At 40.5% G+C, this 14,903-nt stretch overlaps 2 non-coding genes across 2 annotated transcripts; both read left to right on the forward strand.

Moving 5' to 3' along the window:
* The first annotated feature begins 1,065 nt into the window (after window positions 1-1,065).
* Window positions 1,066-1,173, forward strand: LOC130959103 (small nucleolar RNA R71). The gene has a single exon (XR_009078198.1). It is a non-coding gene; the product is annotated as a small nucleolar RNA R71 (small nucleolar RNA).
* A 7,478-nt stretch (window positions 1,174-8,651) lies between these two features.
* On the forward strand, window positions 8,652-8,759 carry LOC130959664 (small nucleolar RNA R71). The gene has a single exon (XR_009078734.1). It is a non-coding gene; the product is annotated as a small nucleolar RNA R71 (small nucleolar RNA).
* The last annotated feature ends 6,144 nt before the right edge of the window (window positions 8,760-14,903 follow it).

Consider the following 14,903-nt stretch of genomic DNA (forward strand, 5'->3'; position numbering starts at 1 on the left):
TTTGGTGAGCAAAGGTGGTTCATCCTCCCAAGTCTCATTTCCAAATAACTTGTCACTCAGTTTCATGATTGCTCCAAGGTATTTAGCAACTTGCTCTTCAGTGACATACTCATCCTCTTCAGAGGACGAATACTCATCAGAGCTCATGAATGGCAGAAGTAAGTCCAATGGAATCTCTATGGTCTCATTTTGAGCCTCAGATTCCCATTGTTCCTCATTGAGGAACTCAGAGGAGATTGGTACACGCCCACTGAGGTCTTCCTCAGTGGCGTCCTCCTCCTCTCTTTCCTCTCCATATTCGGCCATGTCTATGGCTTTGCACTCTCCTTTTGGATTTTCTTCTGTATTACTTGGGAGAGTGCTAGGAGGGAGTTCAGTAACTTTCTTGCTCAGCTGACCCACTTGCCCTTCCAAATTTCTGATGGAGGACCTTGTTTCATTCATGAAACTTTGAGTGGTCTTTATTAGATCAGAGACCATTGTTGCTAAGTCAGAAGTATTCTGCTTAGAACTCTCTGTCTGTTGCTGAGAAGATGATGGAAAAGGCTTGCTATTGCTAAACCTATTTCTTCCACCATTATTGTTATTGAAACCTTGTTGAGGTCTCTCTTGATTCTTCCATGAGAGATTTGGGTGATTTCTCCATGAAGAATTATAGGTGTTTCCATAGGGTTCTCCTAGGTAATTCACCTCTTCCATGGAAGGGTTCTCAGGATCATAAGCTTCTTTCTCAGATGAAGCATCCTTAGTACTGTTTGGTGCATTTTGCATTCCAGACAGACTTTGAGAAATCAAATTGACTTGTTGAGTCAATATCTTGTTCTGAGCCAATATGGCATTCAGAGTGTCAATCTCAAGAACTCCTTTCTTCTGACTAGTCCCATTGTTCACAGGATTCCTTTCAGAAGTGTACATGAATTGGTTATTTGCAACCATTTCAATAAATTCTTGAGCTTCTGCAGGCGTCTTCTTCAGATGAAGAGATCCTCCAGCAGAGCTATCCAAGGACATCTTAGATAGTTCAGAGAGACCATCATAGAAAATACCTATGATGCTCCATTCAGAAAGCATGTCTGAGGGACATCTTCTGATTAATTGTTTGTATCTTTCCCAAGCTTCATAGAGGGATTCTCCATCCTTCTGTCTGAAGGTTTGGACTTCCACTCTAAGCTTACTCCATCTTTGTGGTGGAAAGAACTTTGCCAAGAAGGCATTGACTAGCTTTTCCCAAGAGTCCAGGCTTTCTTTAGGTTGAGAATCCAACCATATTCTAGCTCTGTCTCTTACAGCAAAAGGGAATAGCATCAGTCTGTAGACCTCAGGGTTAACCCCATTAGTCTTGACTGTGTCACAGATTTGCAAGAATTCAGCTAAGAACTGATGAGGATCTTCCATTGGAAGTCCATGGAACTTGCAATTCTGTTGCATTAGAGAAACTAATTGAGGCTTAAGCTCAAAGTTGTTTGCTCCAATGGCAGGGATAGAGATGCTTCTCCCATAAAAATCAGGAGTAGGTGCAGTGAAGTCACCCAGCACCTTCCTTGCATTGTTGGCATTGTTATTGTTTTCGGCTGCCATGTGTTCTTCTTCCTTGAAGAATTCGGTCAGGTCCTCTAAAGAGAGTTGTGCCTTGGCTTCTCTTAGCTTTCTCTTCAAGGTTCTCTCGGGTTCAGGGTCAGCTTCAACAAGAATGCCTTTGTCTCTGCTCCTGCTCATATGAAAGAGAAGAGAAAAAGAAAATGTGGAATCCTCTATGTCACAGTATAGAGATTCCTTGAAGTGTCAGAGGAAAAGAGAAATAGAAAGAAGAAGGAGAAGAAGAATTCGAACTTTAATTAGATAAGGTTCGAATTGTGCATTTAGAAGGAGTGGTACTCCATAAATAGAAGGATGTGGGAAGGAGGGAAGGAAATTTTCGAAAATTCAATTAAAAGATTTTGAAAACATTTTGAAAATTTGATTGATAATTTTCGAAAATTGAAAGTGAAAAAGAAATCAAATGATTTTTGAAAAAGATTTTGAAATTAGAAGTCAAAAAGATTTGATTGAAAACTATTTTGAAAAAGATGTGATTAAAAATATTTGATTGAGAAGTGATGGTTTTAAAAAGATGTGATTGAGAAGATATGATTTGAAAACAATTTTAAAAGATATGATTTGAAAACAATTTGAAAAGATATGATTAAAAGAAAAAAATTAATGACTTGCCTAACAAGAAAAGATATGATTCAAACATAAAACCGTTCTTAAAGAAAAGGCAAAAAAATGTTCAATCAAATCATTAATTGTTAGTAAGTATCTTTGAAAAAGGAAAAAAGTTGATTTTGAAAACATTTGATTGAAAAGATATGATTTGAAAAAGATTTGGTTTTGAAAAACTTTGAAAACTTGGAAAAAATTGATTTTGAAAACAAAATCTTCCCCCTAGCACCATCCTGGCGTTAAACGCCCAGAATGGTATACATTCTGGCGTTTAACGCCCAAAATGCTACCTTTTTGGGCGTTAAACGCCCAACCAGGTACCCTGGCTGGCGTTTAAACGCCAGTCTGCCTTCTTCACTGGGCATTTTTGAATGCTCAGCTTTTTCTGTATAATTCCTCTGCAGTATGTTCTGAATCTTTAATTCTTTGTATCATTGACTTGAAAAAACACAAATTAAAAATATTTTTGGATTTTTTAATAATCAAAATGCAACAAGAATCAAATAACAATGCATGCAAGACACCAAACTTAGCAGTTTGTGTGCTACTGACACTATATGAGACACATGAACACTCAAGCCAATAGAACTCAAAGATCAGAACAAAGAAATATATGCATGGATTCGAAAAAATGTAACAAAAACATGCATTTGACACCAAACTTAAGATGAGACACCAGACTCAAGCAAGAAACATAAAAATCTTTTTGGTTTTTATGATTTTGTAAATTTTTTGTGTTTTTCGAAAATTAAGTGAAAAGGAAAATAAAGGTATCAAAATTCTTAATGAGAATTCCAGGAATCAGTGCAATGCTAGTCTAAGACTCCGGTCCAGGAATTAGACATGGCTTCACAGCCAGCCAAGCTTTCAAAGAAAGCTTCGGTCCAAAACACTAGACATGACCAAAGGTCAGCCAAATCTTAGCAGATCATTGCTCCAAAAGCAAAATTGATGAAAATCAACAAGCTCTTGTGGTGATAAGTTGAAACCTCGGTCCAATCAGATTAGACATGGCTTCTCAGCCAGCCAGATTTCAACAAATCATCATGAAACTCTAGAATTCATCTTTAAGAATTTCGAAAAAAAAAATACCTAATCTAAGCAACAAGATGAACCGTCAGTTGTCCAAACTAGAACAATCCCAGGCATTGTTACCAAAAGCTTGCTCAAAACTTGAATAATCCCCGGCAACGGCGCCAAAAACTTGGTGGCGCGAAATTGTGAACAATACTTTTCACAACTCTCATAATCCCTGGTCATGAACTCCAAAAACTTGGTGGTTCAATTCCATGGCATTACACAACTTCGCACAACTAACCAGCAAGTGCACTGGGTCGTCCAAGTAATACCTTACGTGAGTAAGGGTCGATCCCACGGAGATTGTTAGCATTGAAGCAAGCTATGGTCATCTTGTAAATCTTAGTCAGGCAAACTCAAATGTATATGATGATGAATGAAAATAATATAGAACATAAAGATAGTGATACTTATGTATATCATTGGTGTAAGAGCTTCAGACAAGCGTATGAAGATGCCTTCCCTTCCGTCTCTCTGCTTTCCTACTGTCTTCATCCAATCCTTTCTTACTCCTTTCCATGGCAAGCTCGTGTAGGGTTTCACTGTTGTCAGCAGCTACCTCCCATCCGCGCAGTGAAAGCTAATGCATGCACTCTGTCACAGTACTGCCAATCACCGGTTTGGTTCCCTCCCCTACCGGAATAGAATCCCTCTTTTGCGTCTGTTACTAACGCCCAGTAGGTTACAGGTTTGAAGCACGTCACAATCATTCAATCATTGAATCCTACTCAGAATACCACAGACAAGGTTTAGACCTTCCGAATTCTCTTGAATGCCGCCATCAGGTCCTGCCTATACCACGAAGATTCCGATTAAAGAATCCAAGAGATATTCACTAAGCCTCATATGCTTGTAGAACAAGAGTGGTTGTCAGTCACCTTGTTCATAGGTGAGAATGATGATGAGTGTCAATCATCACCTTCATCAAGTTTGAAGAACAAGTGATATCTTGGAACAAGAACAAGCGGAGTTGAATGGAAGAACAATAGTAATTGCATTAATACTCGAGGTACAGCAGAGCTCCACACCTTAATCTATGGTGTGTAGAAACTCCACCGTTGAAAATACATAAGAACAAAAGTGATCATTGGTTTCGGCCCCAGAGAGGGAACCAGAAGAACCAAGATGAAAATACAATAGTAAAAGGTCCTACTTATAGAAAACTAGTAGCCTAGGGTGTACAGAGATGAGTAAATGACATAAAAATCCACTTCCGGGCCCACTTGGTGTGTGCTTGGGCTGAGCAATGAAGCATTTTCGTGTAGAGACTCTTCTTGGAGTTAAACGCCAGCTTTTATGCCAGTTTGGGCGTTTAACTCCCAATTAGGTGCCAGTTCTGGCGTTTAACGCTGGAATTTCTTGAGGTGACTTTGAACACCGGTTTGGGCCATCAAATCTTGGGCAAAGTATGGACTATCATATATTGCTGGAAAGCCCAGGATGTCTACTTTCCAACGCTTTTGAGAGCGCGCCAATTGGGCTTCTGTAGCTCCAGAAAATCTACTTCGAGTGCAGGGAGGTCAGAATCCAACAGCATCTGCAGTCCTTTTCAGTCTCTGAATCAGATTTTTGCTCAGGTCCCTCAATTTCAGCCAGAAAATACCTGAAATCACAGAAAAACACACAAACTCATAGTAAAGTCCAGAAAAGTGAATTTTAACTAAAAACTAATAAAAATATACTAAAAACTCAACTCAAACTACTAAAAACATACTAAAAACTATGCCAAAAAGTATACAAATTATCCGCTCATCACTCCTCCCTCATGATTCTTTGATCTTCTCTAATTTCATGGAGGATGATGGAGTGTTCTTGATGCTCCACCCTTAGTTGTCCCATGTTGGAACTCAATTCTCCTAGGGAGGTGTTCAGTTGCTCCCAATAGTTTTGTGGAGGAAAGTGCATCCCTTGAGGCATCTCAGGGATCTCATGATGAGAGGGGTCTCTTGTGTGCTCCATCCTTTTCTTAGTGATGGGCTTATCCTCATCAATGGGGGTATCTCCTTCTATGTCAACTCCAACTGAATAACAGAGGTGACAAATGAGATGAGGAAAGGCTAGCCTTGCCAAGGTGGAAGACTTGTCCGCCACTTTATAGAGTTCTTGGGCTATAACCTCATGAACTTCCACTTCTTCTCCAATCATGATGCTATGAATCATGATGGCCCGGTCTAGAGTAACTTCGGACCGGTTGCTAGTGGGAATGATTGAGCGTTGAATGAACTCCAACCATCCTCTAGCCACGGGTTTGAGGTCATGCCTTCTCAATTGAACCGGCTTGCCTCTTGAATCTCTCTTCCATTGTGCGCCCTCTTCACATATAACTGTGAGGACTTGGTCCAACCTTTGATCAAAGTTGACCCTTCTTGTGTAAGGATGTTCATCTCCTTGCATCATAGGCAAGTTGAACGCTACCCTCACGCTTTCCGGACTGAAATCCAAGTATTTCCCCCGAACCATAGTAAGATAATTCTTTGGATCCGGGTTCATACTTTGATCATGGTTCTTTGTGATCTATGCATTGGCATAGAACTCTTGAACCATCAAGATTCCGACTTGTTGAATGGGGTTGGTAAGTACTTCCCAACCTCTTCTTCGGATCTCATGGCGGATCTCCGGATATTCACCCTTTTTGAGTGAAAAGGGGACCTCGGGGATCACCTTCTTCAAGGCCACAACTTCATAGAAGTGGTCTTGATGCACCCTTGAGATGAATCTATCCATCTCCCATGACTCGGAGGTGGAAGCTTTTGCCTTCCCTTTCCTCTTTCTAGAGATTTCTCCGGCCTTGGATGCCATAATGGTTATGGAAAAACGAAAAAAAGCAACGCTTTTACCACACCAAACTTAAAATGTTTGCTCGTCCTCGAGCAAAAGAAGAAAGAAGAGAGTAGAAGAAGAAGAAACGAGGAAGAAGGGAATGGTGGTGTATTCGGCCAAAGAGGGGAAGAAGTGTTGTTTAGGTTGTGTGAAAATGAAGGGATGAAGAAGGGATTATATAGGAGAGAGGGGGGTGATGGTTCGGCCATTATGGGTGGGTTTGGGAAGGAAAGTGGTTTGAATTTGAAGGGTGAGGTTGGTGGGGTTTTATGAAGGATGGATGTGGGTGGTGAAGAGAAAGATGGGATATGATAGGTGAGGGGTTTTTGGGGAAGAGGTATTGAGGTGATTGGTGAATGGGGGAAGAAGAGAGAGGGTGGTGGTGGGGTTGGTGGGGATCCTGTGGGGTCCACAGATCCTCAGGTGTCAAGGAAAAGTCATCCCTGCACCAAATGGCATCAAAATCCACGTTTTGAGCCATTTCTGGCGTTAAACGCCGGGCTGATGCCCATTCCTGGCGTTTAACGCCAGGTTCTTGCCCTTTTCTGGCGTTTAACGCCAGTCTGGTGCCCCTTTCTGGCGTTAAACGCCCAGAATGGTGCCAGACTGGGCGTTAAACGCCCAACTGCTAGGCTTACTGGCGTTTGAACGCCAGCAACATCTTCCTCCAGGGTGTGCTGTTTTTCTTCCTGTTTTTCATTCTGTTTTTGCTTTTTTTTAATTGATTTTGTGACTTCTCATGATCATCAACCTACAAAATAACAAAAAATAACAAAGGGAAATATATAGAATATAACATTGGGTTGCCTCCCAACAAGCGCTTCTTTAATGTCAGTAGCTTGACAGAGGGCTCTCAATGAGCCTCACAGATACTCAGAGCAATGTTGGAACCTCCCAACACCAAACTTAGAGTTTGAATGTGGGGGTTCAACACCAAACTTAGAGTTTGGTTGTGGCCTCCCAACACCAAACTTAGGGTTTGACTGTGGGGGCTCTGTTTGTCTCTGATTTGAGAGAAGCTCTTCATGCTTCTTCTCCATGGTGACGGAGGGATATCCTTGAGCCTTAAACACCAAGGAATTTTCATTCACTTGAATGATCAGTTCACCTCCATCAACATCAATCACAGCCTTTGCTGTGGCTAGGAAGGGTCTGCCAAGGATGATGGATTCATCCATGCACTTCCCAGTCTCTAGGACTATGAAATCAGTAGGGATGTAATGGTCTTCAACTTTTACCAAAACATTCTCTACAAGTCCATGAGCTTGTTTTCTTGAGTTGTCTGCCATCTCCAATGAGATTCTTGCAGCTTGTACCTCAAAGATCCCTAGCTTCTCCATTACAGAGAGAGGCATGAGGTTCACACTTGACCCTAAGTCACACAGGGCCTTCTTGAAGGTCATGGTGCCTATGGTACAAGGTATGGAAAACTTCCCAGGATCTTGTCTCTTTTGAGGTAATTTCTGCCTAGACAAGTCATCCAGTTCTTTGGTGAGCAAGGGAGGTTCATCTTCCCAAGTCTCATTTCCAAATAACTTGTTATTTATCTTCATGATTGCTCCAAGGTATTTAGCAACTTGCTCTTCAGTGACATACTCATCCTCTTCAGAGGAGGAATACTCATCAGAGCTCATGAAAGGCAGAAGTAAGTCCAATGGAATCTCTATGGTCTCATTTTGAGCCTCAGATTCTCATGGTTCCTCATTGGGGAACTCAGAGGGGGTTGGTGCACGCCCATTGAGGTCTTCCTCAGTGGCGTCCACCTCCTCTCTTTCCTCTCCATATTCGGCCATTGTTATGGCTTTGCACTCTCCTTTTGGATTTTCTTCTGTATTACTTGGGAGATTACTAGGAGGGAGTTCAGTAATTTTCTTGCTCAGCTGTCCCACTTGTGCCTCCAAATTCCTAATGGAGGACCTTGTTTCAGTCATAAAACTTTGAGTGGTTTTGATTAGATCAGAGATCATGGTTGCTAAGTCAGAGGGGTTCTGCTTAGAATTCTCTGTCTGTTGCTGAGAAGATGATGGAAAAGGCTTGCCATTGCTAAACCTGTTTCTTCCACCATTATTGTTGTTGAAACCTTGTTGAGGTCTCTGTTGATCCTTCCATGAGAAATTTGGATGATTTCTCCATGAAGAATTATAGGTGTTTCCATAGGGTTTTCCTAGGTAATTCACCTCTTCTATTGAAGGGTTCTCAGGATCATAAGCTTCTTCCTCAGATGAAGCATCCTTAGTACTGCCAGGTACATTTTGCATTCCAGACAGACTTTGAGAAATCAAATTGACTTGTTGAGTCAATATCTTATTCTGAGCCAGTATGGCATTCAGAGTACCAATCTCAATAACTCCTTTCTTCTGACTTGTCCCATTGTTCACAGGATTCCTTTCAGAAGTGTACATGAATTGGTTATTTGCAACCATCTCAATTAGTTCCTGAGCCTCTGTAGGCGTCTTCTTCAGATGAAGAGATCCTCCAGCAGAGCTATCCAAAGACATCTTGGATAGTTCAGAGAGACCATCATAGAAAATACCTATGATGCTCCATTCAGAAAGCATGTCTGAGGGACATTTTTTGATTAATTGTTTGTATCTTTCCCAAGCTTCATAGAGGGATTCTCCATCCTTCTGTCTGAAGGTTTGGACTTCCACTCTAAGCTTACTCAATTTTTGAGGTGGAAAGAACTTTGCCAAGAAGGCATTGACTAGCTTTTCCCAAGAGTCCAGGCTTTCTTTAAGTTGAGAGTCCAACCATATTCTAGCTCTGTCTCTTACAGCAAAAGGGAATAGCATCAGTCTGTAGACCTCAGGGTCAACCCCATTAGTCTTGACTGTGTCACAGATTTGCAAGAATTCAGCTAAAAACTGATGAGGATCTTCCCATTAGCTGGGCAATAAGACTACTCAGTGCATCATAATCATAAGTAAGGCAGTGCATCTCCTCTTCAGCCCTCTGAAAAGCATCTTTCTCACTAACCTTAGGCTAACAGTGGAGTACCTGCTCAATGTTAACCTCTGTCATCAAAATCTGTCCTCCTCTCAGGTGAACTGACTCAAGGGTTGGTCTGAAGAAATTACAATAAAATTCCCGGACCCATGACTTGTTCACCCGAGGTAAATCTCTATCCATAAAGGATAAGCCCACCCCCTCAATCTGACTCTGAACAGATCGCCTCAAATCAGCGGGAATATCCAGTTTCTTCTCTAAGTTGAGATGCCGTTTTTGAAAGAGAGGGAAGCAAAGCTCACAGTACAAATTAGGGAACCTCCCTTCTTTGGTTGGAGGCAGTAGCTGATCTGCTTTCTCCTTGTCAGATAGGGAGATCTTGGCATAACTGGAGAATATAGAAGAAGTGGAAGATTGAGATTTCTTCCTTTTCCGAGAGGTAACCTTTGCTTTCCCTCTGTCAGACATCCTGAAAAAACAGAAATCGCAGATATAAACAATTAAGCAAAGTAGAGGATTGTAGAGCAAGGAATTATGCAACAGACAGAGAACAGACAACAAGAGGATTAAACATATTCATGAAGTGAGTTAAGAAAAGACTTCTTGGAATGCAAGAAAACAGAACTCATATATCAAGCAAAACACAAACCAAGAATCAATGCAATACTAGCAAAGTGCTTGTTCATTAAGCATAACAATTGTCATACCCAAAAGAATGTGAAAGGGTTAAGGTGAAAGCTAAAAAAAAGAGTCAGAAGGTTAAACAAGTTACAAGTTAGAAAAGTGGTTAGAAATCAGTGGCATGACCATTATGGAGCTTAACCAAGAGAAATTCACAACACATAGGAAACAAGCACACTCACATTCATGAGGGTGATGCAGGTCATTGATGATGAACTATAGATTGCATAAAAGCATAGAATAGAAAAACAAATTATCATCAATGCCCATGGTCACTAAGTTTGCAAAAATTGGTGTTGAAAGATTGAAAATGCACTTGGTGTAACTAAAAGAATTTTGAAAACACTCTCAAATTAAAAGGGCTACACCAGTGGAAATCACCAATTATTACTAATGTAAGAACCTCTATCAAGAAAAGACAAGGTTAAGTCAAATGGTAACATAATGTGAACAGCTTCGTTGGTTAAGTAAAATTAAAAATTAAGCTTGTACCAAGAAGTTAGAACGCATTTGATTTAATCTTGAAATGTTGGAAACACAAAGAAGGTTCTTCTTGACGTAGTTAACCAAGGTTCTATTTGACATAGAAATCCGTCAAATAGTCCTTTGATTCAGTCAATCATCAATACACATAAGAGGAAACCAAAATAAAAACAGAAAGTTGACCAAATTAACCTATGAATTGAACTTGGTGTAAGTCAAGTGAATCTCAAATTCCAAAGTGCCAAGTTCAATTCCTAAGTTGTAAGTTAACAAAAGGGAATTTCCAAAAATTTTGGCAGCATTTCGGCAGTAAATTGGATGTTCCCGGATAACAAAACAGCAACAATATAACTCATATGAATGCAAATTACAACAAACAAGTAAGACAAATAACCAATTCATATGAACAAATTAAGGTAGCTTAAACCAGCCTAGCAGCAGCAAGCAATATCAAGATTCAGAACTAATCAACACACAAGCACAACAATTCAACATTACCATCAAAGCAGTTAAGTATCCACCATATCAGACAGCATGAACGAAGCAATTATCAGGCCTAGAATCTTCTAACCACAACCTAGCTACTTAACCGCATGCAATTTTATCTAACCTAATCAAACATAAATTAAACTAAGCTAAAATTATCTAAATAGAACAGGAAATGAAGAAAAGAAGTGCAGGGTAACCTGGAAGCAGAGGCAGAAATAGAACCGAGAAAGAAAGAAGATGGAAGCAGTGCCGCCTAGAGATGGCGGTGACCTGGTGAGGAATCGGTGGCGCTGAGAAGATGGTCGCAGAATAGCGCCGGATTCAGTGAAGTGCAGAGGAAAGAAGCAGAGCTTCTCTTCCGTCAATGCAAGGTGAAAGGAAAGCGAGCTAGAGGGAAAAAGAAGTTTATGGTGGCTGAGTGAGGCTCGCCGGTGGCAATGGATGACCGCGGCGGTGCTAGTGGTGGTAGAGAGAACAAACGATTGAGAGAGGGAAAGAGAAAGGGGAGGAAGGAAGAAGGAAATAAGAGACGGGGTAGAGAGTGGTGGTCGTTGGTGGTAGTGTCGCCGAAAGGGTGGTTGACGAAGGCCTGGGGATGGCGGTAGTGTCTGCCCTCTCTTTTTCTTTTTGTTTTTTTAAAACCAAAATAGAGCTTAAATTCCTCCTAACACTATCTACAACTCAAAACCAACCAAAATGCAAAATTAACAAAAACCTTTTAATTTTTGAAGAGTTTTTAAATACAAAACAAACATAACTTGTACCTCAAGCAAAATGCAATTCAAGACAATGGTGCAATTTAAACCAACTAACAACCAAAGCATTAAAACAAAAACAAATGAAGAAGAAAACTACCTACAATGGCAATTCAAATCACTTATTCCTTATATCTACAAGAGAGTGGAAAGAGTTTACCATGGTGGGGTGTCTTCCACCTAGCACTTTTAGTTTAAGTCCTTAAGTTGGACAATTGAGAAGCTCCTTGTCATGGCGGCTTATGCTTGTATTCATCCTTAAACCTCCAAGGATGCTTGCTTCTCAAACGGTTGTCAGGATTTCCAACCGACTTCACCAAGCTTAGGTGAAGTTTTACCCAAGATATAAGCTCCCAAAATTGGTCTTCATGTTGTGATCCGTGATCCCATATCTTATTTTCACACCCGTCTTCTAATTGGTCATCATTCTTCCATCCGGGTGGTTGACACAGAGAATTCTCCTTAAAGCACCAATTTCTCCTCCTAGACCCATGCAATCTAGTTCGACACCAACCCTTGCAATTAAGCCTTGAACATGCAACCATAATGAACCTAAAATGATGTTTCCAACCACTAACCATTTCCATTTTGCTCTCAAAGCCACAAAGAGCTCTAAGTTGACTGGTGCACTGGTGCACGAAATTGCAATAACACTTTTGCAATCCCGCACAACTAACCAGCAAGTGCACTGGGTCGTCCAAGTAATACCTTGCGTGAGCAAGGGTCGATCCCACGGAGATTGTCGGCTTGAAGCAAGCTATGGTTATCTTGTAAATCTTAGTCAGGAGATCAGAAATTATCAGGATTGATTGTGAAAAGCAAAAGAACATGAAATGGTTACTTGTTTTGCAGTAATGGAGAATAGGTTGAGGTTTGGAGATGCTCCATCTTCCGAATCTCTGCTTTCTTACTGTCTTCTTCATCAAACACGCAAGTCTCCTTCCATGGCAAGCTCGTATAGGGTTTCACCGTTGTCAATGGCTACCTCCCATCCTCGCAGTGAAAGCTAATGCACGCACTCTGTCACAGTACTGCCAATCACCGGTTTGGTTCCCTCCCCTACCGGAATAGAATCCCTCTTTTGCGTCTGTCACTAACGCCCAGTAGGTTACAGGTTTGAAGCACGTCACAGTCATTCAATCATTGAATCCTACTCAGAATACCACAGACAAGGTTTAGACCTTCCGGATTCTCTTGAATGCTGCCATCAGGTCCTGCCTATACCACGAAGATTCCGATTAAAGAACCCAAGAGATAACTACTCAATCTAAGATAGAACAGAGGTGGTTGTCAGGCACGTGTTCATAGTTGAGAATGATGATGATTGTCACGGATCATCACATTCATCCGGATTAAGAACAAGTGTTATCTTAGAATGGAAGCAAGCATGATTGAATAAGAAACAGTAGTAATTGCATTAATCCATCAAGACACAGCAGAGCTCCTCACCCCCAACCATGGGGTTTAGAGGCTCATGCTGTGGAAAGAAACGTGTAAGAAATGTTATGAGGTCATAAGGTGCTGATACAATGTCAAAAGATCCTATAAGTAGTAAACTAGTGTCCTAAGGTTTACAGAAATGAGTAAATGACAGAAAAATCCACTTCCGGGCCCACTTGGTGTGTGCTTGGGCTGAGCAATGAAGAAATTTCGTGTAGAGACCTTTTCTGGAGTTAAACGCCAGCTTTCATGCCAGTTTGGGCGTTTAACTCCAAATTTTATGCCAGTTCCGGCGTTTAACGCTGGAATTTCTGTAGGTGACTTTGAGCGCCGGTTTGGGCCATCAAATCTTGGGCAAAGTATGGATTATTATATATTGCTGGAAAGCCCAGGATGTCTACTTTCCAATGCCGTTGAGAGCGCGCCAATTGGGCTTCTGTAGCTCCAGAAAATCTACTTTGAGTGCAGGGAGGTCAGAATCCAACAGCATCTGCAGTCCTTTTCAGTCTCTGGATCAGATTTTTGCTCAGGACCCTCAATTTCAGTCAGAAAATACCTGAAATCACAGAAAAACACACAAACTCATAGTAAAGTCCAGAAAAGTGAATTTTAATTAAAAACTAATAAAAATATACTAAAAACTAACTAAAAGATACTAAAAACATACTAAAAACAATGCCAAAAAGCATACAAATTATCCGCTCATCACAACACCAAACTTAAATTGTTGCTTGTCCCCAAGCAACTAAAAATCAAAATAGGATAAAAAGAAGAGAATATACTATAGACTCCAAAATATCAAAGAAACATAGCTCCAATCAGATGAGCGGGACTAGTAGCTTTTTGCCTCCGAACAGTTTTGGCATCTCACTCTATCCTTTGAAGTTCAGAATGATTAGCATCTATAAGAACTCAGAACTCAGATAGTGTTATTGATTCTCCTAGTTAAGTATATTGATTCTTGAACATAGCCAGTGTATGAGTCTTGGCTGTGGCCCAAAGCACTCTGTCTTCCAGTATTACCACCGGATACATACATGCCACAGACACATAATTGGGTGAACCTTTTTAGATTGTGACTCAGCTTTGCTAAAGTCCCCAATTAGAGGTGTCCAGGGTTCTTAAGCACACTCTTGTTGCCTGGGAACACAACTTTATTTCCTTCTTTTGCTTTCTTTTTCTCTCTTTTTTTTTTTCGAAAATTTTTTTTTTCACTGCTTTTCTTGCTTCAAGAATCAATTTGATGATTTTTCAGATCCTCAATAACAGTTCTCTTTCTCCTCATTCTTTCAAGAGCCAACAATTTTAACATTCTTAAAACAACAAATTCAAAAGACATATGCACTGTTCAAGCATTCATTCAGAAAACAAAAAGCATTGTCACCACATCAAACTAATTCAACTAGTTTCAGAGATAAATTTCGAAACCCTGTACTTCTTGTTCTTTTGTGATTAAAGCATTTTTCTTTTAAGAGAGGTGATGGATTCATAGGACATTCATAGCTTTAAGGCATAAACTTTATTAATTTTATTAATTAAGAACAAGACTCAAATATAGATATAAGATGAGACTAGAAATAGAAAAACAAGAACAAAAACGCAAAAAAATAGGCTGCTAATGATAGAGGTGTTCACAGAGTTAGGACTCAACAACCTTGATTTTGAGAAGTGGATGCTCCCTCATCTTGAGAGGAGAGCTTTTGGCGTTTCATCTCTTGAATTTCACGCCCCTGCTTCTCTTGCTCCTTCCATTGTCTTCTTGGTGATTGGATGTTCAATGGGTATGAATTCATCTTCTTCTATCTTCACCCCAGCCTCTTTACAGAGCAAGGAGATCAAGCTTGGGTATGCCAATTTGGTTACAGTGGAATTCCTATTTGCAATTGTGTAGATCTCACAGGCAATCACATGATGCACCTCCACTTCTTTTCCAAGCATAATGCAATGAATCATCACTGCCCTCTTGATGGTGACCTCAGAACGGTTGCTAGTGGGCAATGTGGAACGCCC

Source organism: Arachis stenosperma, chromosome 10 (genome assembly GCF_014773155.1).
Source record: "Arachis stenosperma cultivar V10309 chromosome 10, arast.V10309.gnm1.PFL2, whole genome shotgun sequence".
Taxonomy (NCBI): Eukaryota; Viridiplantae; Streptophyta; class Magnoliopsida; order Fabales; family Fabaceae; genus Arachis; species Arachis stenosperma.